General features: G+C 42.9%; 1 long non-coding RNA gene across 2 annotated transcripts; it reads right to left on the bottom strand.

Moving 5' to 3' along the window:
• Window positions 1-324: 324 nt before the first annotated feature.
• On the bottom strand, window positions 325-22,418 carry LOC135448569 (uncharacterized). 2 transcript variants are annotated; one of them, XR_010440500.1, is made up of 5 exons: window positions 22,347-22,397; window positions 22,000-22,072; window positions 11,601-11,679; window positions 11,058-11,224; window positions 325-1,132 (listed from the first exon to the last, which is right to left on the bottom strand). It is a non-coding gene; the product is annotated as an uncharacterized LOC135448569 (long non-coding RNA). The 2 variants fall into 2 exon arrangements; XR_010440499.1 differs by lacking the exon at window positions 325-1,132 and adding an exon at window positions 8,993-10,156 and having other exon boundaries at window positions 22,347-22,418.
• Window positions 22,419-23,899: the final 1,481 nt, after the last annotated feature.

The raw sequence follows: 23,899 nt of genomic DNA, 5'->3' as shown, positions 1-23,899 counted from the left end.
GCAGAAGGATGCACTGCTGTGTACAATAGAGATTTGTTGCAGGAGGGAAAGAAAAGGAGAAATGGATGTTTGCCTCAGGTCTCCATGTAAGAAGCTCTTGCAGAACTGAGCTCTAGCTGTTCTTTATACTCATCCCTCTTGCCCCAGGAACATTTGCTTTGGAAAGCTTTCAAAGTTTTCCTTCCAAGCTAGTTTGGAGGGGAAAAAAAAAATATTGCTACCAGAGTTGAGAAAATCATTTTGGACTCATTCCATTCACCATGTACGTGGATGTGTCTGTGTGTGTTTGTGTGGTAGGCGGGGAGGGAGGAGAGGGAAGTGCTTTCAACTTGCCGATGGGTTTTCCAGTGGGTGGAAAAGGCATTTGAAATCCATGGAGCCAGGTTGGGTTACAGCTGCTGAGGATCTGGGGCAGGCAGCTGCAGTGCTGTGCAGGGCTGTGGTTTGGAGAAACCTGAACAGAGCTGTACAGAAGGCAAAGCTGAAAGAGATGTTTGGTAGCCGGACCTGTTTCTTTCATGTGTGAAGGACAGCTGTGCAGCTGCGAGGAGCAGTGCCTGGATGCTTGCAAACTCATGGGATATGTGCATTTTCTCTCTCTTTTGTGGGTCAGATCAGAGTGATTGCCTTCTCTGAATGTTTGCGGTGAGTTTTATCTGAGGCATGACTGCTCCTTTGCATTTGCAGCTGAGGGTGGCAAATAAAATGGCAAAATATTGCTGCAGGCAGTCCTGTCACCAAGTCTGGACTGAGGCAGCCTGTGAGAGTCCTTTAAAGCCACTCTTCTGAAACAGACCACAGGTAGACAAGGTTTGCTGCAGGCAGACTTTGCAAGTGTGCTTTCCCTTCCGGAAAAAGAGAGAATCACAGTATGTTATTTCCTTTGTGTCTGAAAGAAAATGAAATTGGGCAGCTTTGCGTTCCTGTATGCACAAACAGAGCTACAGTGAAAAGGGATTATCATTAAAGTTAGCTTCCTGGTAGTGATTCTTCAAGTCTTTTACTTCAAATGGTTGCCTCCTGAACACATTGAGGTGGAAAGACATCACTCGATTGCCAGAAGCATGGAAGTCAATAAATCAGGGGCATGCAAAAGACTCATGATGTGGAGACAACTCTTATTTCAAGTTTTCTGGAAAGAAGAAAATTCTGGATTAAAGTTCTAATGAAAGCTGTGGGACTCTAGCAAAAAAAAAAAAAAAAAAAGAAAGAAAACCTGTTTTGAATACTGTTTCTCATTCCTTGTCATCCCATTTGCCTCTCCTGAAGGCCATGGTGGTATAATAAGGAGAGAGAAAAGGTGAGATTGCAGGTTTTCTTCACAGCTCTGCTACTGAGATACCTATGGATTTCAACAAATCTTTATATCAAAGAGAATCTTTCCATAGAATTGGTATCTCTCTAAGACAGGGCTCTGCTTTTTCAGTATGACATTTATCTAGCATAATTTCTGCATAACTATTCTTAGATACATCATGTCTTTAAAATAATTATGCTTCATTAAAGATATCATGGAGCTTACTATTGTCTTATAAAAGAATCATGCAGACAATGAAAGCTGCAAATTTGGTATAATTTACTTCAGGTGATGATTTGGCCTTAACCATAAACCCTATAGCCTTTGTTCAGATTTGGTCAAAAAGAAAATATATGGCTTGTTCAGCCCCATGTGACATGGAAAGTCTCTCAGTTCCTCATCAGCCCAGGAATCCAGGCTTTAGTAATGCCTGGGATTTGATTATGCTCATATGACTTGTTTCTGAGAGGAGCTGGTAAACTTTGTTTTGCTTCAGTTATTGGTTTCTAAGGCTATGAAAGGTCAGGATAAACCATCCATAAATGCAGCAGCGATTAAAACCTCACTTAGCTTATTGCACAGTATGTAATTGTTCATCCAATGTCACATAATAAAATCTGATGGAGATAACTGCCTGGTGATCCTTTCATTTAAAGGAACAGTCATGCACTACACCTACTGCTACTTACATGCACATCAGGGCTGTTTCTGTTAACATAATAGCTGTGCATTAAGTAGATATATTAACCTGAATGGTGTCGTGGTCTGTCACTCTGCTACTGCTAACTTTGTGTTATAGTTCTCATCAGGACAAAGAGGAAGAGCAAATAGTCTGCCTGATGATGATATCCTTAAAAGATGGCTGATGACACTGCCTTTGTGGCTCACAGGTTCTCTTATTTGTGAGCAATGCTGAGAAATGTCATCCAAGCATTTAGAGCTCCCATTTTCCTAACAGCTCAGCTTTCTATTACTGCCAAAAAATAGGAACCAATTTTCCAAAGAGCTCCATACAGAGAGTGCTCCTGACGTAGCATTGGCTGGAAAATGTGGCTATGGTAATTGTGTGAGGAGCTTTGCTGAATGGATTTAGAAAAGCTGGGTGTGCCCAGAGCACTGCTAAAATCTGCCACTGTGATACCCCAGTGCTATCCCCTCTAAAGCAGGTGTCACTGCTGTACAATTCATTGCCTCTCCATGCCCTGTGTGCTTCCAGTAAAACCTGGCACTGTATTTGCTCTCCACACACCCTCTGGAAGTGCCTGCCCTCCTCCATGTGAACTGGAATCCAGCTTCCCTAAGCCTTGAATTGCTGTACAGATTATCACAGCCATCATCTCTCTCTCCCCTTGTGTCTTTAGCAGCTAAACACTGCAGAGAGAAATCTGCCTCTTTTGTTCCCTGGACTCCTGACTTATTCTGCCACTCTGCCAAAGCCAGTTACCAGCATGGCAGCTGATAAATACAAGACAGGCTGCTTTTCTCTCCTCACTCTACCCTGAACCTGTTAATGCATCCTCTACTACTGAAACCCCTCACTTTAGAGAAATGCCCTTAAATAGTCAGAACGAATGCAGCTGCTACTGTGTGCCCCCCTTTTAAAAGTTCATTCTCACTGCTTGCTTTGCAGTCACCACTTGTGCTGCCAAAACCCACAGTACAGGGTACACCAAGGAAAGGAAGCCAAAGGGGAAGCTGCCAGCACTGCCAAAGCAGCTCTCAGCCAGCAGACAAGCTCCTGTCCTGCCTGGGATCTGCAGCAGGGAAGCTGCTGTGTCAAACCCTATCCTATGGTATTAGTAAATGGCTGATGACTTCTAGGGCAAGGGAGTTTTGTGTCTAAAGTCTGACTGGGTTTGCTTTAAGCACTGTCCTCCTCAGAGTGTGCCACCTTTTATTCAGCATTCCCATGGAGATGTCTGCCTACAGCTTCCTTTCCTCCCTCCTCACAGCTGTGTGTACCAAGCCTGATAATCTGGGTAATCTGGAAGAAGATCTTTTGTCATCCCCAATCAAACCCAATGAACCAGCAGATCTCTAACTAAACAGGTCAGAACCCAAGATACTCTCAAAAAGAGTGTAAATGTTCTGCAAAGTCTATTGTAGGTTATTTTTGCTGTACTCCAGAGTAAATGTAAGTACTGGCACCTTGGCCAAGAGGATGGTGTCTACCTCCTACCTGTGCTTGGTAGGAGTTACATAAGCACAGCCTTCTCAATTCCAAAATCTCCTACCCTGCAGGCCTCAGTTCAACTAAGCACTCTCAAAACACACCTACCACTCTGCTACAGAGAGCTGACATTCAAAACCAACTTTTCATAATATGCTGATGCTAGGAAACTTTGCAGGAGGTTAGAAAACAGTTATGGGGCACCTTGAAGAGCAAGCAAAGGAAAGTACAACTCTGGACAAGTGAGTAAGGCTGTCATGAGGGGGAGAAGAGACTTCTGCCTTGGTCCTAGTCCCTACAAAATTTAGGGAGCAGGAGCTGGAAGTCAGCCCCCCCTCTGCTTGCCCTAGCCTCAGGTGCTTGGCTTGGGTTTCCTTTGGCTCATCATCCTGTGCCAGGGCTTAATCACAGGGCAGGCAATATTGCCAAATATCCACTCTGCTTCCTGTACCCCTCAATTCCTGACTTGGATGTTTAAACAGGAGGAGGATTAAAGGATTTAAGTCAGAGAAACATCCAAATCTCATCTCTAGGCAAGGTCCTTCTGCCTGTGAGAGGTGTAATGCCTTGCATACACTTCAGCTGACCTGGCTAATGTTTCCCCATTAATCCCATTTCTCATGGCATTTTATCATGAAGCCCAGGTTCCTACCTTAGTTTTAACCCAGGGTTACAGTTTCATGCTCTCTCTTTGCCTTCAGGACCCCTGGAGGAGTGCTGAGGTGAGCAGCAGCTGTGCACAGAGCACGGGGGCAGAGCTACAACTGCTATAAAAGGGGAGCTCAGGTGAGGGGCCCATGGCAAAGAGCAGCAGAACATCTTTGAACTACAGGTGGAGCCTGGAGGAAAGGCAGACCTGGAGTGGAAACAAAACCTGCAGTGGTGAACACACCACAGGAACAGAACCTGCAAGATCTAATTAAGCTTAGGGGCACAGAGAGATTCGAAGGAAGAATGGCCATCTGGGGAGAGGGAGTGTTGAAAAGAAAGAAGATCAAGAAAATTGTCAATTATCAGGAAGAAGCCTTGGCTCATTAGGTCAATTGCAACTGTAGAGTTTAAACATCCCTTTCCATCACAAAAACAGAGGAAAACAGATCAGAGAGCCTCCTATTTTGGCAGCACCTGCTGTCTCTGAAGAGGCAGATTCTGTCAAAATATCAGTCTCTTATCGTCTTTCTTTTGTTATTCTGATGGATTGAACTAAATCTGGGGTTTAACACAGAATCCTTGCCAGGATTCTCTGCTGACCATTTCATGCAGCCTAGGCTTGCAATCACTTTTTTTACCAAACTCCTGGCAAATTCCCTTTTCTTCCACAATTGAGCTAAAGGATATGTATGAACAACATTTCTGAAGTTCAAAGTTGATACGAGCAAAACAGATTGGCAGAATGTACAGAAATGGCAGCAAACAACCACTTATACCCCAAACCCTCCCCAGCATAGTGGTGTGTTCAGGACCTACATTCAGTGTGAGCATAGGGGAGCCTCTCTGTTTGGGGATGTGTCCTATGTGGCTGACCTGAGGCTGCATAAGGAGCCCAGGCAAGGCTGATGTTGGACAGAGGTTCCCCAGACTGCCTGAGCTGAGCTCCTCCTTTGGTGCTTCCTCCCCAGGCTTGAAAAGGATGCTGAAAACATGGGCTACTTTTCCAAAGTAATGTAATTGCTGAAAGCTTGAGTTAGAACCTTCTCAAATCCATGGCTTTAAGCATTTAGTACCAGGTTTTGTTTTTAAAATGTACAGCAGCAGACAGCTTTTTGGTTTTTTTTCTCCTGCAAATGGGAACTCAGCTGGAGTAAGTGAACAGGCTATAGTGCAATATTTGACCTAAAATACTCCTTTCTGTTTAGCTGGGATACACCCCTAGAATGACCATTTGTCCAATTCAAATTTGCCATGAAACAACCTGGAAGGAGTGGGAGGGGGAAGAGGTGGGGGTGGGCAGACGTCACTGTAATTAACAAAAGTAAAAAAAAATATTCTTTTCTGTTGTTCTGAAAAGAATAAGAAATTCCTTGTCATTTTTAGGTACAAAAGAAATCCCACATACTTAATCTGAGATATTGTGGCATCATTTGAAACAGTGGATACTGAAGCAGACGTAATATTTGAACTAGACTGTGAAATAAATAGGCATTTGAAACTGTGTTAGGATGTGAATTTCCATAGTGCCTTGAGGGATGTAATTTTTGCATTATGTGAGCAGTTTGGCTGAGAAGACCACGCAGTGAGGCTGAACAGCTGTATCCTGCCCACACATTGTGAAGTGAGGGAGAGGCTGGGAGCCCCAGGGAATCCTTGTAAGACACCGTGTCCCTGAAGTTTCCCAACAAAGAAGTTGTGTGGGGATATGCTGTCTAGAAAGGATCTTAAAGGGACTCTTCCCCCTCCCTGCACCTTGCAAGGTAGCATAAACACCAGCTTCTGTCTGCATGCTTTTGTTTATTTATTTTGATATAAAATACCGCCTGTTGCTTTGAAGTCCTGGGAATGAAGGGTTTCGCTCCTATTTCATATCCAGCTTGGGTTTTGCTGCTGAAGGTGTGACACCAGGCCAGGAGGCAGCAACAGGTTGGTGCAGCTGTGCAGGGGCACCAGGTCCCTCCTGTCCTTCCTTGGGTGAGCTGAGGGAGCCAGCTCCCTGAGGCCCCTCCAGCAAACACCCCCTATTGACTTTTCTTAGTGGAGATCTCATGAAAAAGGAAGGAAAGTTTTACCAACCCTGACACCTCCTAGGGATTGGGATGGATTTGTCACTGTGAATCTGGCAGCTGATTTGTGTTTAATACTCTGAGGAGACCACACTGCCCTCCTTGTGTGCTGTTTGTGTAATTGGAGGATCATTTTTTAACTAGGCGATAAACTTCCTGCCACTTGCAAAAGCTACTTCTCTGTGGAAGAAACAACCACAACAGCAAAAACAACAAAAGACAAGATTCTCTGAATTATTTAGGGTTGCCAAAGGTGTTGAGATAGGAGCTAATTAAAAAAAAAAACCTATCTGCAGTGCAATGCCATAAAAGAATAATAAAATTCAAATCTCATTTGTTCCACTTCATGTTCCTCGTATGCATAAACCTCTATAAAAGGCAGCATTTGTGTTCACATTGTATGCTGAAAAGATATCACACAACGACTAATTCAATTGACATTTTTAACTGTTCATTGTACCATATATTTCCATTTACTAGATTCTTTAAGTCCTTTTAAGTGCATCATGTATGGAAGAGGGTAAAATAAGATAGAGCCATTTACTTCCATAATAAGATTGGTGGTAGGAAATGACAGGGCACTGAGCTGTCAATTTGAGCACCAGACATACTTGCAGGATTTAAAATAGTATTTGAAGCTTTTCTACCAGCCAGTGATTGTATTTATGTTGTGCTAGTTATGTGGATTTGTGTTCCAAAGGAAAGTATGATGGAGTATTATCTCATTTGAACCAGCAATTTAGAGATCACTCATCTGTTATGATTTGGAATGAGATATATTATAATATCAACAATGTCCACAACTAATAAAAACATATTTATCTTCAGTGACAAAACATAGGTTTTCTTTTAATTTTCGGTTGGAGGTGCTCAAGGGTGGTTTTAATATGCCAAGATGCTTATCTATTGCAAATAAGATTTCTGGGTTCCTTTTTAACTGTTGGGATTTTTTTTTTTGCTGGTGTTTTTTTGAGGTTTGGGTTGTTGTTTTTTTTTACACTTATAGCTACAAGGCAATCTTTTCGTCTGACTGTTGTTCCACATGGCAAATTCACAATGAAATCAATAGGAATGATTGGTTTTTAGATCCACTGTAGGATTGGCTACAAGCATACAAATGAAGCTGGAGAACAAAGTCACCTGGGCTCTCTTACAAGGGTGAGATGCAAACACGAAGGCTCAGAAGTGGCCTTGCTGTCTCCTTTTCTCTTTCTCTGTTGCCCGCAGGCAAAAGGAGGAAACACTTCCAGCAGTACCTGCAGCTCGGGGCCAGCCCAGGTTTTGCAGCCGGGTGTGCCAGCAAGGAACAAAAGCTTTTCAAAGGAACCTTTTGTCACCCTTGGAAGAAGAGGAGGCTTTATAGTAAATGCAGTGATTTCATGGTCAGGAAAAAAAAAAAAGCTGAAACATCTTCTGTGGTGAAAATAAAAGTGATTATTTCTGGGTTCATATTTACTTTTTAAAACTTAATAATGAGGGCATCTTTCCCAGCCGCTGAGTTTTAAAAAATCTTTATCTATTCTCCCAAAGCAGGAGGCATGTTTAGAAAACAAACAAGCAACCCAGAAAGTAAATCTGAAAGATGCTTGCACTCCTCTGCTTAAGCCTGAGGTGAGTTTAGTGTGGAAATAGAAACACCCGGAGCGTTCCTGCAGTGGTGGGGAGGTGCAGGAGGGAAGAGCCCGTGTCCCATCGACCCATCTGGGGCGGCTTCCCATACAGGAGCCTTGGGAACACAGAGCCTTGGGAAGCGCTGAGCTCGCTCCCCATCCCTGCCAGGGATGGAGCCGCCAGGGATGGAGCCGGACCACCCTGCAGCGCTGGTTTGAGCTCAGGAGCTGCGGGAGGAGCCAGCCCAGCTGCTCCCAGCCCTGGGGGCTCAGGGGGACCAGAGCTGTGTGCTCTGCAATGGGACCAGAGCTGTGTGCTCTGCAAGGGGACAGGAGCTGTGCGCTCTGCAAGGGGACCAGAGCTGTGTGCTCTGCAAGGCGACAGAGCCGTGTGCTCTGCAAGGGGACCAGAGCTGTGTGCTCTGCAAGGGGACAGGAGCTGTGTGCTCTGCAAGGGACCAGAGCCGTGTGCTCTGCAAGGGGACAGGAGCTGTGTGCTCTGCAAGGGGACCAGAGCTGTGTGCTCTGCAAGGGGACCAGAGCTGTGTGCTCTGCAATGGGACCAGAGCTGTGTGCTCTGCAAGGGGACAGGAGCTGTGCGCTCTGCAAGGGGACCAGAGCTGTGTGCTCTGCAAGGCGACAGAGCCGTGTGCTCTGCAAGGGGACAGAGCCGTGTGCTCTGCAAGGGACAGCGGTAGCAGCCGGCCCGGTGCGCTTGTGGGCTGTGCTCCACAAAACGCATCCAAAAACCAGCCTGGGGAGAGCAGAATCCACTGCTAGGGAGAGCCGGGCCGAGGGGCTGTGTGTTAAAAATGGGTTAGAAACTGCTATAAAATTATGTTTAAACATAATTCATAAGTTCATAATTGTTAAGCATGTACTGTTGGTTTCCTTGTTATATTGTAATAGGGGTTAAAAGGGTAGTTATAAGAAATATGGTACTCAACGTACCATGACACACCTAAGAAAGTGCACCATGAGCCAGCCTGGACAGAACTGTAATGGGCCAATCCAGCGCCTTAAACCTTCATGCAAATGAAGGATCCAAACAGAAACCAATCCAAAGGGACAGAAAACAGGATAAAAAGGGGCTTCTGACCCACTGAATTGTGCTGCTCCCCTGGGAACATTGGGGACATAATCGCTGCCCGAGGAGCCCCAGCGCCGGCGCTGCTGCATCCATGGCGAGAGCACTCCTGCTTTAGGCCTTTCTTTTTATTAAAATAAATGCTGAAATCACTTCAGTACCGGGAGTATGGTCCCGTTTTTAACACTGTGGGTCCATGGCAGGGAAGGTGACCCCTCTAGTCCTCTCACAGCCGGTGGGGACAGCCCTGCAGAGCTGACCCTGCTGCAAGTCTGGCCATAAAACAACAGCGTGTCCAAGCAAACTGCTCACTTCTCTTGCAGAATTAGCTGGCAGAGCTGTGGCTGTCTCTGCTTTTTCTTAGATACTTTAGGAATGACCTTACTCTTGCTGCCTGCCTGGCAGACCAGGTCACTGCATTTATTACTGAACCTGAATTATATTAAACCTAATCTAGGTGATCCTAATGGCCTTTTCTGGCCTTAGAATCTGTGAGATGTATTAATCTCTGCTAGATGAAATAATATTTTCTGGACTAATATATTAATAACTCTTTCTTTAAATATTTTAATACCTAAAACTGGCAGTCTCTGTCACTTTCATTTCATTTTATCTTTCCCAGAATAATAAAAAATAAAAGTGTATATCCAATCTTCACAGAAAACTGCCCTTAGGAATTTTTGTCTCTCCCCCTTTTTCCTTCACCCTCCTGGGACTCACCAGCTCAGCTGGCCACGATTTCTGATAGCTGATAGCTGTTGGATTCTATTAGCTAGCACTGCAGGCCTTTGAATCTCTGTGTGCATAAACCAGCTTCTCAGCCACTTACTTAGCTTCTCATGACTATTTCTGGGAGAAGGTGAATCACTCCTTCTCAAAGATGCAGCTGTTGGCCAAAGCATATTCCATTAAATTTACTTAGCACTAAGCCATTACTACTGTTCTTGGCAAGTCTCTTTCCTTCTAAATCAATTATATTTGACTTGTACAGTGCAACCATGAGGAATGAACAAGCACATTTGCAATCCCATCACCAGTGAAACCACCACAAGGTAAACACACATAAGTGTACACAAACACACAGGCACACACACACTGATTCTTGCCAAAACAAAGGAAGCTGATGCTGAGTTGAATATAAAATCACACTGAAAACAGTTTTAGCTTCATTAATTCTGGCCTCTTGCTTACTGGGATTTGCCAGTCTCTGGCAGACCCAGATGATCTGAAGATACTGGAAAAGCTGAGCTCCTGTTTCCAAAGTCCAGAAATAAGCTGGAAATAAAAACAATAAAGCCTGAATACCTGTTTTTGTTGTGTTTCCAGTTTTAGCTTTAGCAATGCTTAGAGCGCTGAATGACAGCCCAGGAATAAATAGCCCACATTTTGGGGTGCCTTTTTGATCCTCCCACTGCTGCTACTGATACACTTTGGCATCCCAGCCCAAGCTGATCAGAGGACAACAAGCAGTTCTTGAGGTTTGGAGACCTGTTTTCTTTCCACATTAGAGCAAGGAAAAATAAAATAGAGGTGAGTTGGAGGAGGGCTGTGAATATGTCTGAGTGATCTGAAAGGATCAGATGAAGGAAGGAAAGTGGGTGGGAGGGAAAAGCACCTGGACCATGTTCTGCCCTGCCAATGCAGGTGGCCTCACATTTGGTCCTGGAGGAGAAGCCACACCCTGGCCTGCTGACAAGCACTCAGTCCACTCCGGGCTTGGCCACTTTCCACTGGATGCTTTGGTGGTAACTTTTCACCAGACATAATTACAGTTCCCACAGTGTGTGTGATGGATACCACTATAAAACTTTCTGAGCTTGCTACCTTTGGGGATTTTTCCCCTTTCTTTCTGTGTTATGAACCCTTCTGCTGTCCTGAGTGATACACTGTCATGCAGAGCTCAGGGGTGATATTTTTCAGAAGCCATTACAATGATACAGCCCTCACCAGAGAATGACAAGCACTTTTATCTCACTCTTGTTCTTGGAACCATGGTGATTCTCTTTTTCTCCCTTTAGTCAGTCATGACTATCCATGGGATTGTGAGCACTGAAGCAGGATTCCAGATCTTCTCAACTTTTTTGCTCATGCTAACAGCTACCACACACTTATACATTGTTTACATATGTAATGAAGGGGTTTTTTATGTTACATGAAATTACTTCAAATTACTTACAAATTACTTCAGCAGGGCTGATTAAATATTGCTCTTCCTTCCTTCCAAGTTCTAATTCTTCTCCTGCAAGTGGCTCAGCTGTAACTGACTGCTGCAGGTTCTGATTCCCTCGGACTGGAGAGCTTTGAGCTCAGGTCCTCTATGTTGCATTTAGCTGGTCTTTTAACCTGTAAGATAGAGAACAAAAAGAGAGTGGCATTTCCTTCTGGTGCCCACAGATAAATCCTTCTATCCCCAGCAGCATACTGCCTTTGATATTCCTCTTTCTTCTTTGTCATCTTAATCTCCACATCCATTTTGGGAGGAGGTCTAAAATGGTGAATGAGAAGTGTGCGGGTGACTAAAATCTTAAATTTCTCCTTGATTGTCACTATGTACATATTTCTTTTGTCCTGTTCTCCATCCATAGCAAACCAGCTGAGGCTAGGGAGGAGAGGGACTGGTAGAAGGGAGGGCTCTCTGTCTGTCTGGGAAGCTGCATTTACCCTTTTCAGGAAATGAAGCAAAAGAAAATAAGGCCAAGACGGTCTCATTGGCATGTACCTGATTGTAACCTGCAAGCACAGCAATGGGGCTGAGTGATCTCAAATCCAGTTACTTGTCTCCCCAGAAATCTAGAAGACTAAAGAAAATACTATTAGATACCAACAGAAATAGCAGCAGGCAGATTATCTTTTGACAAACAATGATTTCATGCTTTGTTGGAGCAAAAGAGAAGAAAAAAAGGGAAGTGAAAGCATGAGGGGGAAGAGTAAAAATGCCAGGTTAAGATTGAGGAAATGCTATAAATCAACAAAATATTGATCAAAAGCATTAATTATTGGCAGACTTTAGGAGGCCACCGCTACCTTGACGCTAGAACACTCTGTTTTAGGGAGCTGCATGACAGCTAAGCTTTTCCAGATGTCAGGGAGTTCCCATGCTTTATATTTCTGCAGAGACACAGGGGTTGGCCACTACTTTTTTCTGTCTCTCATCACCAGTTGGTGGCAGATAGACCAGGGTTTTACTGGAGCTGTCCCCTGAGCTGGTGTGGTGTGAGCCTCACATCCTAGGAAGGAAAAGCCCCCAACACCAAGCTGTTGCTGTCCTCTTGGCAAGGAGCAAACCAAGCCAAGACAGATTCAGACTCAGCACAAACATCAGCCCTTTCTGCCATACCTTGGCCTAAGGCTCAGGGAAGTTTGGCTCTGGCAACTCACTGAGAGGGAACAGGATGGCTGAGAAACCCTTTTGAAAGCTAAAAGTAAAAACCTGATAGTGAAAGTCCTGTTATTCTTGCCTGACTTGTGGTTTGTGAGTGGCTCAATGTCCCATCAAGCCCTTTTCACTCCAGCTCAAAATAGCACCGGCGAGTCTGCTGATAGTTTCGATAGCAGCAATTTTCAAAGCCTCAGCCACAATACAAACTGAGGGCCTGATCCAGAGATAATTGAAGTGTTTCCCTGAATTGAATCTGAGCCTAAAAAGGCAGAGCCAGAAAGGGAAAAATAAACTTTACAGAAGTGAATAGAAATATACTTGAAAATGAATTCTGGAGGCAGCTCAGTCCAGCTGTGTGGCTTTCCCTGCCTTTGGCAATGTGGCTGCAGGCACTGAGCACCAAGGCTGTGCATTATTATGGGATGAGAAGCTTTCTCTAAGCTGCCCCATCTCCTGATGAGGTGAGCCCCATCAGCAGCCCTGTGCTCCAGGCACGTTCCCACTGCCCCATTACCAGGACAGGTATCAGTGAGATGTAACTGCGCTCAGGGAGCAGAAATCTGGTTTGGTTCCCGTGTAAAATTGCTGCCCCTCTGCCTGTCTGCTTGCTTAATGGTTTTTTTCCCCCCTCCATCAGCAGTAGGTACAGCAGTGAGCAAACTTTGAGATTGCTGCTAACCCACATAGATTGCCTGCTTATTTTTCCCACCAGGCTCAGAAAGTTGATTAACTTTAGATGGACTAAGGCTGATTCAAAGTCTGCTGAAATCTGTAATAAATCACTGAAATGAAAATATAATTTCACTTATAACAATGACAAAATGCCCTTTGACATCTGTAGACAGGCCAAAATCCTGCTTCAAGTACATGCATGCTGAACCACAGTTAATGAAGGAGCATATATATTAGCAGTTAAAAAAAAAAAAACAAACCCAAAAACAAAAACACCCCCCCTCCCCAAAAAAGCAAAAAAAAAAACCCAAGGAGGGTGAAAAACATTAAAACATTTCTGTAAAAAATTAGGCAGATGCCAATTGTTCCTGCATTTTATTTGTAGTCTTTATGCAGAATAACTTTCCTAACTTAACACAAGAGAATCCCAGTGCATTTTATGACCTGGAAAATTAAGTTTGCTTATCATCAGCATGGAAGCACCTGATTTTAGGATGCCATGGAAAACATGCAACACAGCTGTTATATTTCTGCAACTGTTCTGTGAGACCTTTGAATGTTCTCTGCTCCCAACACAGAGTGGGTTTGCAATGTTGAAGATGCACAGTTTGTGAGAAGGCTGGAAGGGGGCTGTAGATGTGAATGTGTGTGTGGGGACACCTTTGTCCCATTTGCACTTCCATTTATGCAGCAGATGATGAATCATATTGTATAATTACATAGATAGAAAGTTATTTGATGTTTAATTTTGCCTAGACAAATGTTAGTTGCTTCCTAAGCAGTATTTTCTCCCTATCAGTGTCTTCCTAATAGCTGTGGATTTTAATTACTGATAATTAGTATTTACATGGAGCCTTTAGCAAACAATTCCTGAAGTACTTGTAGTAATTACATATGTAAATTGTTATGAAAGAAAAATATTTGCAGCTTGACAAAAGCAAAGCTTGGGAAGTAGGCAGAAAGCAGAGGTCAAGTTTTGATGCTTAAAAATGAGGCAAAGGTAGGATAAAGTTCTGTGTTTTTCTACACTGCCAGATAAAACAGAACCAATCAATCAGGAATTTCTGTGTGACTTTTTTTGGTGAGAAATGAGAACAGCTTCTGTTGATTCTGATTTATTGATACTGACAGAAAGAGTGGAAAAATACATATGTGATGCCTTTTCTTAGGTGGCCTTAGCAGTCCTGGAGAGGGGTTGAAGGAAGCGTCTTGCTGAGCCACTGGACTCTGCGTGATACTGTCAGAGAGCAGATGGGCTTATAAAACAGGAGACAGATGAAACAGAACTGAGAAATTTCTGCAGGTCTCTCAGTTAAGAATCCCTGGACAATGCTGAGCTCCCAAAGTCCTTTCTCAGATTTTGGATAGGGCTGCATGTCAGAAATATCAATCACAGACAGAGTTCAGACGGGTAAAGGGAGATAACAGACTTACAGCACATGTGTGGAAGGAGATACAACCCTCTTTCTGTGCTGCCTGCATAATTCTTGCCTATCACATCTGGCTCTTTCTGCAGCCACAGCTCTGAGACTCAGACCCACAGCAGCATCTGTGACCCCTAAATCTCTGCATGCCTCTTGGAGCTGTGATTGTTTCTGTTACTGAGCCCTTCTGGGCTCACACAAGAAGGCTAATTTTTTTCTTGTTAGAAAGGGAAATTAGGTTTCATTACTTATTACAGAGATAAAAGCTGAAGTTCTTTCTCCTTGTGAATGTTTTAGGAACCTGCTGAGCTGATCAGCTCTGTTGTCTGATGAGCACTCTGCAGTGACATGAAGAGTAGATGAATTAAAGGCTTTGTCTGCTGCTTGTTCTTATTCTCTCTCTTTTTAACATCCTAAAAGTCCACTAGGGACAAGCAAATAACAGTCCAACCCAGTTCTCCCTAGCCACACTTGCCTTGTCAAAAACTGCCCAGGAGCAACCCATATGCCCCCCTCTCCATAGATCATGTATTCCATTAGTATAAATTATTAAAATGAAATCTTTTACAAGTGGCTACAGACCTATTCTGAATTAATCCCTTTATTCCATTATGAGACAATAAACCTTTACATTTCTGAGAGCTCTTGTCAGACATTCTGCTTCACTCAGGAATAAATATATTCAAAGGTTGGGAGGCTCTTCCTCTATCCCACTACATTCATATTAATCAGGCTGGCCAGCATGTAACTCTGCAGATAGCAATCATCAGATGTTCCTTCCCTGAGAAATTTGGTTTACAGCTCCACAGGCAGCACAGATCACATTAGGCTCAGGGCCTGGTCTTCTCCAAGGAGGTCTGAGTGCTCTGGCAGGGCAAGCTGGACCCGCAGCTGAACTGTGCATAACTTCACAGAAAATAATTTGTTGTTGCCTGGTAGGTGCCTGTCACATCTGTAGTGGGAGCTGATTAATCCAAAAGGCATGCCAGGCTTATCAAAACTGTCATCAGAGGCAGGCTTATCTCTCTGGCAAAAGCATGGAAGACTGAGACTGAGCACCGAGCTAAAGCTGTGCCTCTGGCTTCCCCATGCCATGAGATTTCTTTCTTCCATTGTTATATTCAGATGGCCAGTATTGATTACATGTAAAGAACCAGGAAGGTGATGAACCAGCTCTGTTTCATTTTAGATCTATAGATGAAATGTTTTCCAGACATTTTATGCAAGTATTCTTATTTGCTTTTGGGACACAGCATAGCAACATCTGTACAAGCAGGATCTTAGAGTTAAAAGAGGAAGATATGGATTTAGAAAGAAATCTGAGTGAGTAAACTCTAAATTGGGGGTTTTAAAGTGCATGTTTCCAGTGAACTCTCATGCTGGGAGTGTGTGCTGTGTGTGGATACTTGGAGTGGATTCAGTGGCAGGGTCCAGACTCATCAAGGATAAAGGGTCTCCCAGCCAAGTCTTCAAAGCAGTTTCACAAAATCAAAGGCTTTCAAATTTAAGTGAAGGCATATTATCCAGTGGTCCATAAAGCTTTAACGTCATGCTTATTTTGAGGTGATACATGCTTTCATTAGAACTATTTTATTCAGAAGAAAAATTGTGGGAGCCCAGAAATCTGACATTTCCTAATATTTGAGTGCCATCTAAATCAGTCTTCTTTTGCACAGTTCTGGGTATATGCCACTGTATATAATTATTCCAGCTTTTTTTTAAGCAATGGGAGATTACCACTGGTAACAATGTGCACACAGAAGCTGATGAAATATGAGCTGAATAATTATTTTTCTCTGTTGAGTACAAAGGAAGTACAGGAAGACTGGACCATCAGACTCCCCCTTTTCCTGGACTTTAAATCCTATCATATCAAGACTATGGTGAAACAGCTTCATAGTTCTGCTACTGTGCACACCTAGATGTATCACAGCTTGCATGAAAGGAGAATTTGGGCACCTGCCTCCTACTCGGTTAGATTCTGCTGAGGGTTGCTGAGTTGCCCTAGGATTGTAACACAAGCCATAACCAAGCCCTATCATGTCACCTGCTGGGGTTTGCTGATGACAGCACAGGTGTGAGTTCACTACAGTAATTTCTGGAGTACATCTGCCTGCTCAATCATCTTCCTGCAGGCTGTGCTGTTCAGTTATTTCCTCCTACCCACCTTGTGATCTGCATGTGTGGGGCAGGGAGAAGAGAGAAGACACCTGGAAGTCTTATTTGCAGACCTGAGACAGCAAAGGTATGGAAAGAGAACACAAGATTTTAAATTCCTTCTTTCCATAATTTTTCCAGCCCTGGCTCACCAGGGCCTTACTCCATTTGGTTTGGCCACAGGGATGTGGCCTCAGACTTGACCCAAAGCACTGTCTCCTGTTTTCCTGCTCTTTGTCATTGACACCACTACAGATCCTGATGTAGCTTTATCTTTCTGCACCAGGGATCAGTACTGAGCCTTGGGCTAAGATTCTCAAAGCCAGCTAATGAGTGTCTTAATTTGGAAATTTGGAAAAGTTTGGAGAAACAATAAAGGCAAATGCACCTCAGAAAGTGCTGAATAGATCATTATCCTAGAAGAAGTGAAGGAGGAGCACCCCAAGGACCTTGTCAATGTGCATCATGTCATCCTGATGTATAAGAAATTATTTTATTGACTTAAACAGAATAAGTCTACTGGCCATTTTCACCCTTGTCCCAGCAGTTATTTACTGCAGTTTGTCAGCTGCTAGCAAAATAAAAGCATATGCAAACACATAATGCTCAGTGGCATCTTGTCAGCCTGCTATCCTTGAACGGCTGTTCATCTTACAGCATTTTACCTTTCTGTGGCAAAAAGAAAACATTCCTGGACCTGACACCTGATACAAACAGTACATGAAAAGATGGAGAACAAGTTCTCCATTCCTCCAAGGTGTGCCTTATACTCTTACTGACCTAATTTTTAGAGAGTTGATAGGTTTTTAATGTAGCACCTGATGTCAAAAGAGAGTTTATAGGAAGTATTTTCATTAACAAGCTCTTAATTCTATTCCCTTTTAGCAGATCCCTGCTCTTAGGGCTCTCTTCATCATAAATTTTCTCCAGTCAGCCTACTCAGCTTCCAAGCAGTGACAGTCTTTTTCTCAGAATAAAGTATTGATAATCAAATCAGCATTTAGATAATAGAGCCCTTAATGTTCTGAGCAATTTTAGACAGCTGAAGCAAACTTTGCCATCATGAGCCATGATTCCTTACAGTAGTAAACAATACATCTGGATTTGAATTAAAATGAGGCCTGTCTGATGTGGGGTGGGAATGTACACAGGCAACTAATTGAAATTTCCTCCCATAGAAGGGAAACAAGGTTTTTTTTAACCAAGAGAATTTCATTTAAAAAAAAAAGGAGGGGAAAACTCTGTCTGAGAGGGTGTCGGCTGTACATTCATTTTCCATGAATGGTTTTTCTCTTGTCATATTTACACACAAGTGAAACTCAAATGCATGTCAGCAATTGAAGAGTAATCAGCAGAGTAGTGCACCTCCTTTATACTGAGGCCCATAAATCTCACTCTGTGCCATTATTGGTGTAAATGGAACAGATGTATTGATTATTTGCACCTTTGTTCCGACTGGAATATTTACTGCAGTCCTCTGGCTGCTACCAAAAAATGTATGCGATAAATTAAGATTGCAGTTCTGTTCTATCTAGCAAGTGATTGCTCCTGTGGAAAACAGAAATAACCATCAGAGCTATAAACAGACTATTATGTATGAGTCCAAATTACATTTAACTCATTTTTACTGGCCTGACTATAAAAAACTTCTTGGAAAAGAATTATTCTCCAATAGGACTAGTTTATTTCTGATAAGACAGGCATTGCCAATTAGTGTTTACTAGGATTTAGTCTATGAAGATTAAGAGATGCTTAAATTAAGTGCAGGAAAGTAAATTTGCAGCAATTCCTTTTACTAACAGAAACACCATATATATATACATATATATGTACCACTGTATGTGTAATTATACATGAAAAATGAAAATTTTATTTCTTTACCCATATGCGTATGCATGTCAGTTATCAGGATGCTTCCTATGTGGTGCAGTGCATTTACATGATGATTGGAAGCAGAACAATTGCATTGTTGAAGGCTTCCTGACAGCACATCAAAAATTGAACTTGCAACTTAAGGTTGGAGTAGAGGATCTTGTCTCTTCTACCAGGGGAGAAATTGGGAAGAGGAGGTGAAGCAGTGCTAGAGGGCTGTAGAGAAACTCTGATGATATTTACCCAAGTGCATGGCTGCTTCTCTGTGTGTTGGGAGAGTGGGAAGAGGAGCAGGTGAATATTTCCTCTTGGCTCTTGGAGCAGTGGTTCCATGGCTGCTTTGCCACCTCCAGCACTGAGGCACCCCCACATCACTTGGCCTCTTCCCACAACTAGTCCAGATGCAGGAAACCTGTCAGTCTTTCATCTGTATTAACTGCTTCTGGCATTGCCAACTCATTGCAATTTCAAACAGATCAAACATTTAAAACAAATATGCCATTGCACACATTCTCCTTTTTGCAACTCTCTATGCTAAATTTATCTTGAATATTCTGAGTGATGGCCTCAGACCTTCCACGATCAGAAATGAGATTATAAGCAGAGGAGGTTCTTAATATTGAAACATAACTGCTTTTACTTGGCCTTGGGAGGGTGCATAAAGTGGTCATGGTCAGAACAGCAAGAGTTTTGTACAAAGTCTGGCTGTGCTGCAAAAAAGAAGAAATAAATAAACCTCACCAAACTAAAAGCACAAAACCAAAGCTGTTTTCCCAAATGAAGCTCTAGATTTATCAAAGCCTGGTTTGTGGGATGACAGAGGATACAGGTATTCTCCATCTCACCTCAGTGAACTGGAATTTATATGATGCATTCCTGTGTGCAAGTAAGACAAACAAACCTGGCATATGCCTGATCACACCAGGTGACAACCAGCAGCATCTGTATTGCTGATATTTTGAGACAGATATTGGAAAATGACCTGGATTTATCTGCTCTGAATAGTGGATCATAATTCCAACATGGATTTTGAAAATATCTAAAAGGCAGATGTCAAAGAAAAGGGGATTAAAATGTGCATTGATTTTGTCAAATGGAAGCTCATACCAGGCTAATCAATGACTTTCTCTGTTAAAATAATATTGTAGATCTTGTCTGTCTTGAGTCAGAGAAGGGTATTTGTTGTTCTATCATGTGAGAAATACAGATTAAAAAACATGATGGGATTCACAGGGAAATAAGAAATAGTAGGACCTGGCTTCCAGGGAGAGAGCAACAGAGAGGGTTAAAGGGGAAATAGAAGGCTGAAGAAGGTTCATTAGCAGAGTTCCTCAAGGAAAAGGTCTGGTGCTAATACTGCTCACTATTTTTATTAATGAGCTTGGCAGGACTATTAGGAAATTAACTAATATCAAACCAACTTCCTGATGCCAAGGTGCTGGGAGGCACTCTTAGTGGAGAGGAGGAGTGAACTGGCATGCAGAAACTGGACTGGCCTCAGAATTACATTCAAGGGCTTGAAATCAAGGTCATGCATAAGGGAACAGTAATTCTGCTGCACATTAGGAGTTCATAATTTGGAAATGACTGTGGGGCAAGAAAGAAGAGTGCAGAATACAGCAGTAGGGTGGTCAAATTGACTCTTAATACATAAGGGCAGAAGTGTTTCTAAAAGTGAGAGGGAGGCACAAGAAAACTGTGCAAAGCCCTTGTGCTTTGTATGCTCACCATCAGGAGAGATGATTTCTGACTGCTGGAGGGACAGGGAAGGCAGGCAGCAGGTCTGGGAAAAACACCACCTACTTCCTAAGAGGAGACCAAAACACTTGCATTGTTTATCTTAGTGACACAAAGAATGGTGGTGGTGGCTGCTGTGCAGATGCATTTGTGGGTTCAGCATGAGGACAGACAACATCTTTTCAAGGTGAAGGAGATTCTTGGTATAAGCCACATAGGAACACACTTTGGGATCAGAAGATTGTATCTGACCAACTCAGCAAACAGATTTTGAAACAGCTTCTTGATTACAGACAGAAAAAAACCTTAAGGTTTTCAAAGGGTCACATGATGTGAAATAGGTGGGGACTGCATCCCTGAGGACCCTTTCAGTCTGCCTGTCTTCCTGTGCTCTGCCAGGTTTGTGTATAAAAAAATGCCTTTCTTTTCAGGAGTCATCCTTCAGGAATATATATATTTAATGCCACAAATCTAGAAAATACTTGCCTTGAAAGTTATTTTAAGGCAAAGAACTGGGTCTACTTTTAAGATTTTCAGTGCAAACATGGTCTTGAAAGACAAGTCTTGAAAACATGTCTTGGACAGAGCAGGAAGAACATCTGTGTCAGATGTATTGTGTCTTTTCTCTGAGCTCCTGTCATGTTCAGATTACTCACAGAAGCAATGAACACAGGCTTCCTGAGTTAAATCTAATCCCTCTTCTCTGTTAAGAGAGAAGGGCATACCAGCTTTAAAACTCTTCTAACTACTCTGAAGACTATTTTTTTAAAGCTCCCTTGAAATAGGGAAATGCCATTGAAACCACTTCATCTTTCCCTGTGGAAGGCTGTTAAAATGGGATCCATGAACTCCAAGAGCAGTTGAAGTTACTTGTTTGCAATTGCCTGTACATCAGAGGTCAAATAAAAGGGATTCTTTCCACTGCCTCATAACTATAAACTCTCTGAAAATTGGCACCTACTTTGGTTCCCTAGCAGTAACAGCTATGAATATTGCAATGTCTCTATTTAGACATACATTGATGTGTAAAAGGTAAAGAATACATACCAGTTTATATCTTTGGTGTAGTGTCCAGGAATAAAACCAGAGAAGTGCCAGACACACAAAGAATGCCAGGATGCGGCTAATGTCACCCATCCAAAGCCAACCAACTGTTAAAGGCTGACATAAAACCAGGCCCAAAAAGTAATAGAAATGTTAATCTATTCCCTACCAGCCAGAAATCCCAGTGTGCATGAGCTAACAATGTGGGAAATGTAAACCACATTATCAGTCACATTTAGAAGTTATTATGATCCTCTTTCCCTCACTGTACAGACAGCCAAGTTGTGACAGCTCTGGCTTGTGAGCAGACTACATCACTCACTATAATTATACATCACCCCTCAGTAAACAGAGAGATATGCTATAGGCAAGGCTGGTAGCACAGCCTATTAATGCTGCCTGCCTTCCTCTTGTTAGAGCCTGCATTTGGATACTCACAACTTTGCCACTGTTTAATCCTTCCAACTGAAAATGCATTGCAGGCCTCAAGCATCACATATAGAAAGTGTGGGGAAATATCACAGCTGAGGTGGCCATGATACACAGAGTATCATCATACAATATCAGAAAGCTTCAACCCATACAGAATAACAACACACACCACTTCAGGTATCTACTCATCCAGAGGAACACCCTATCACTTTAGAAGGCCTCAGATGTCTGCCTATACAGAGTAACACCACATCACTTCAAAACCTGCAAGCATTTTGTTCTTTAGCCCAGCCTTTTATCCCCCTCATGTTCATGCACTGCACCTGTGTGCCCTCTGTTCCTTTTGTGACTGGTCAGTGCCCCTGGGCACTCCATGGCTCATTGCTGTCAGTGCTGCTCACCTGCTTTCACAGCTGTACCCACTGGGGATGAGGTTCAGCTAACATCCACTCCCAATCACCACAAACTCTGTGCCTACAGGGGGAAAAAAAGGCCAATTTTGAGCAGTTCAGCTTCCTCACTCACACTGAACCAGAGCTCTGCTGAGGGTGGAGTGAGGGAGTGACAAGGTTATGAGGAGAGATGAGGCAGGATCAAGGCCTGTCCCATAATGCTCCCTATTCTTGTCCTTTCACCCTCACACTTGTGCTATGAAGAAGGCCTGTCATCTTATATATATAAAAATATAAAAATGAAGAGCTCTATTATCATTATAGTGCAAGGATTCCATATCATCAGAGCTTCGTACCTCCTCAATGTTTCTCATAGGCAGCTCCTCTAAGCACTTACTTACTCTTCCTCATCCTTGCAGTAGTTCTCTGACTCCTGATCCCACCAATCCCCTCTTTTATACCACTGTTCTTATTGGCTGCAACTGTGGCCTGTTAAGATCAGGCCTGCTCCTTTAGTAATTGGCTCAGCTGCAACTCCTTGGGGGATAAGATTACATTCTATACCACTTTCATACTGTATCCCCCTACATGGTGGCTTTGGGATCTTAGGATGTATGAGAATGCAGGGAACAGCCAGGGTTAGAGGGGAAGGGGTGTCTGGGTTGAGCACCCCTCACAGCCAGGAGTGAGCCATGGCAGTCACAGCAGTTCAGGGATGCTGGGGGAGAGCTGGGTGGTTGTGCACCCTCTCCTCACCCACCAGCATCACACAGGAGCCCACCCTGAGCGTGGGGATTGAAATGATCAGAAAAGAGTTTGCTATCTTGATTTAGGAAGCTCTTCTGTCAGCTTGTGTTGAAAGGACCAGGGCCTTCCAGTCTGAACTCAAAGCAAAGCAAATGAGTGAAAACTCAGAGATCTGAAAGCTGTATAAAGCATGCCCTGCATGTAATGCTTTCTTTCCCCTTCTTATTTGGATCCTGAGCACTACTGTTATATCATAATAAATGTTTGAATGATACTATAAATATTGATCTGGAAGGAAGGTGATAAAAATGAAGCATTGTTATAAGCATGTCGTGGGGGTTTCAGAGTGAATGTATTGACTGATGTGCTTCATGGATTCAAATTACTGATATTCACTGCTTAGTTTTCAGGGATTTGTAATCAAATCTTTGAAGCATAACAAATCAATTGGATACATAAAAGACTTCTAGGGGGAAAAAAAATCACAAGGATATATTTGAACAAAATACAGAAGCCCATGTAGAATTTTTCAGAATCAGACACATCTAGGAGAGACAATAGCACTGCATGTCTGATCTCTGGACCATTGTGCATGTGATGAAGACTGTCTCTGTTTTAACTTTATCTGCCCAAGTTCTCAGTAAGAAACACCCTGAAAAGGGAAGAAAAGTTTTATGGCCAGAGAGCAAATAAAAAGAAGCAAGAGTTTGAAGGAAAAATTGAAAGAAACCTGGAAAAAAGGGCTGATAATGTGCAGTGCTGGGAAAGATGGAAATAACTGAGAATGGGCCTGTCCAAAACTCCTTGAGCTCTTTCCTTGGAATTTATACTGGAAACAAGCAAAATGATTCCATGGAGTTGTCTCCAGCTGTCCTGACTAATCAGTTTTACAAGGAAAACAGGCATTAATTTGCTATTTCTATCAGCAGCAAATTGCAGGGTCAGTGTCTGAAAATGAAAAATCCTGGCTGCAAAAAGCAAGATTGTGCTCAGCTGAAAACCATTGCAATAATGAATGCACTTTAACACATCTGTTACATCCTCTGGCTAAGAAAAATATTGCTTACAAGTAGAATGTTTAATCTGACCCACTCCTGTGACTTTCAAAGACCTGGACCATCTATTTAAAGGCACCACAGTCCTCATTAAAAACATTGACTTC

The sequence above is a fragment of the Zonotrichia leucophrys genome, chromosome 5 (assembly GCF_028769735.1).
Source record: "Zonotrichia leucophrys gambelii isolate GWCS_2022_RI chromosome 5, RI_Zleu_2.0, whole genome shotgun sequence".
Lineage (NCBI taxonomy): Eukaryota > Metazoa > Chordata > Aves > Passeriformes > Passerellidae > Zonotrichia > Zonotrichia leucophrys.
Note: the sequence above shows the minus strand (reverse complement) of the source record. Positions and strands in the feature narration are given on the sequence as shown.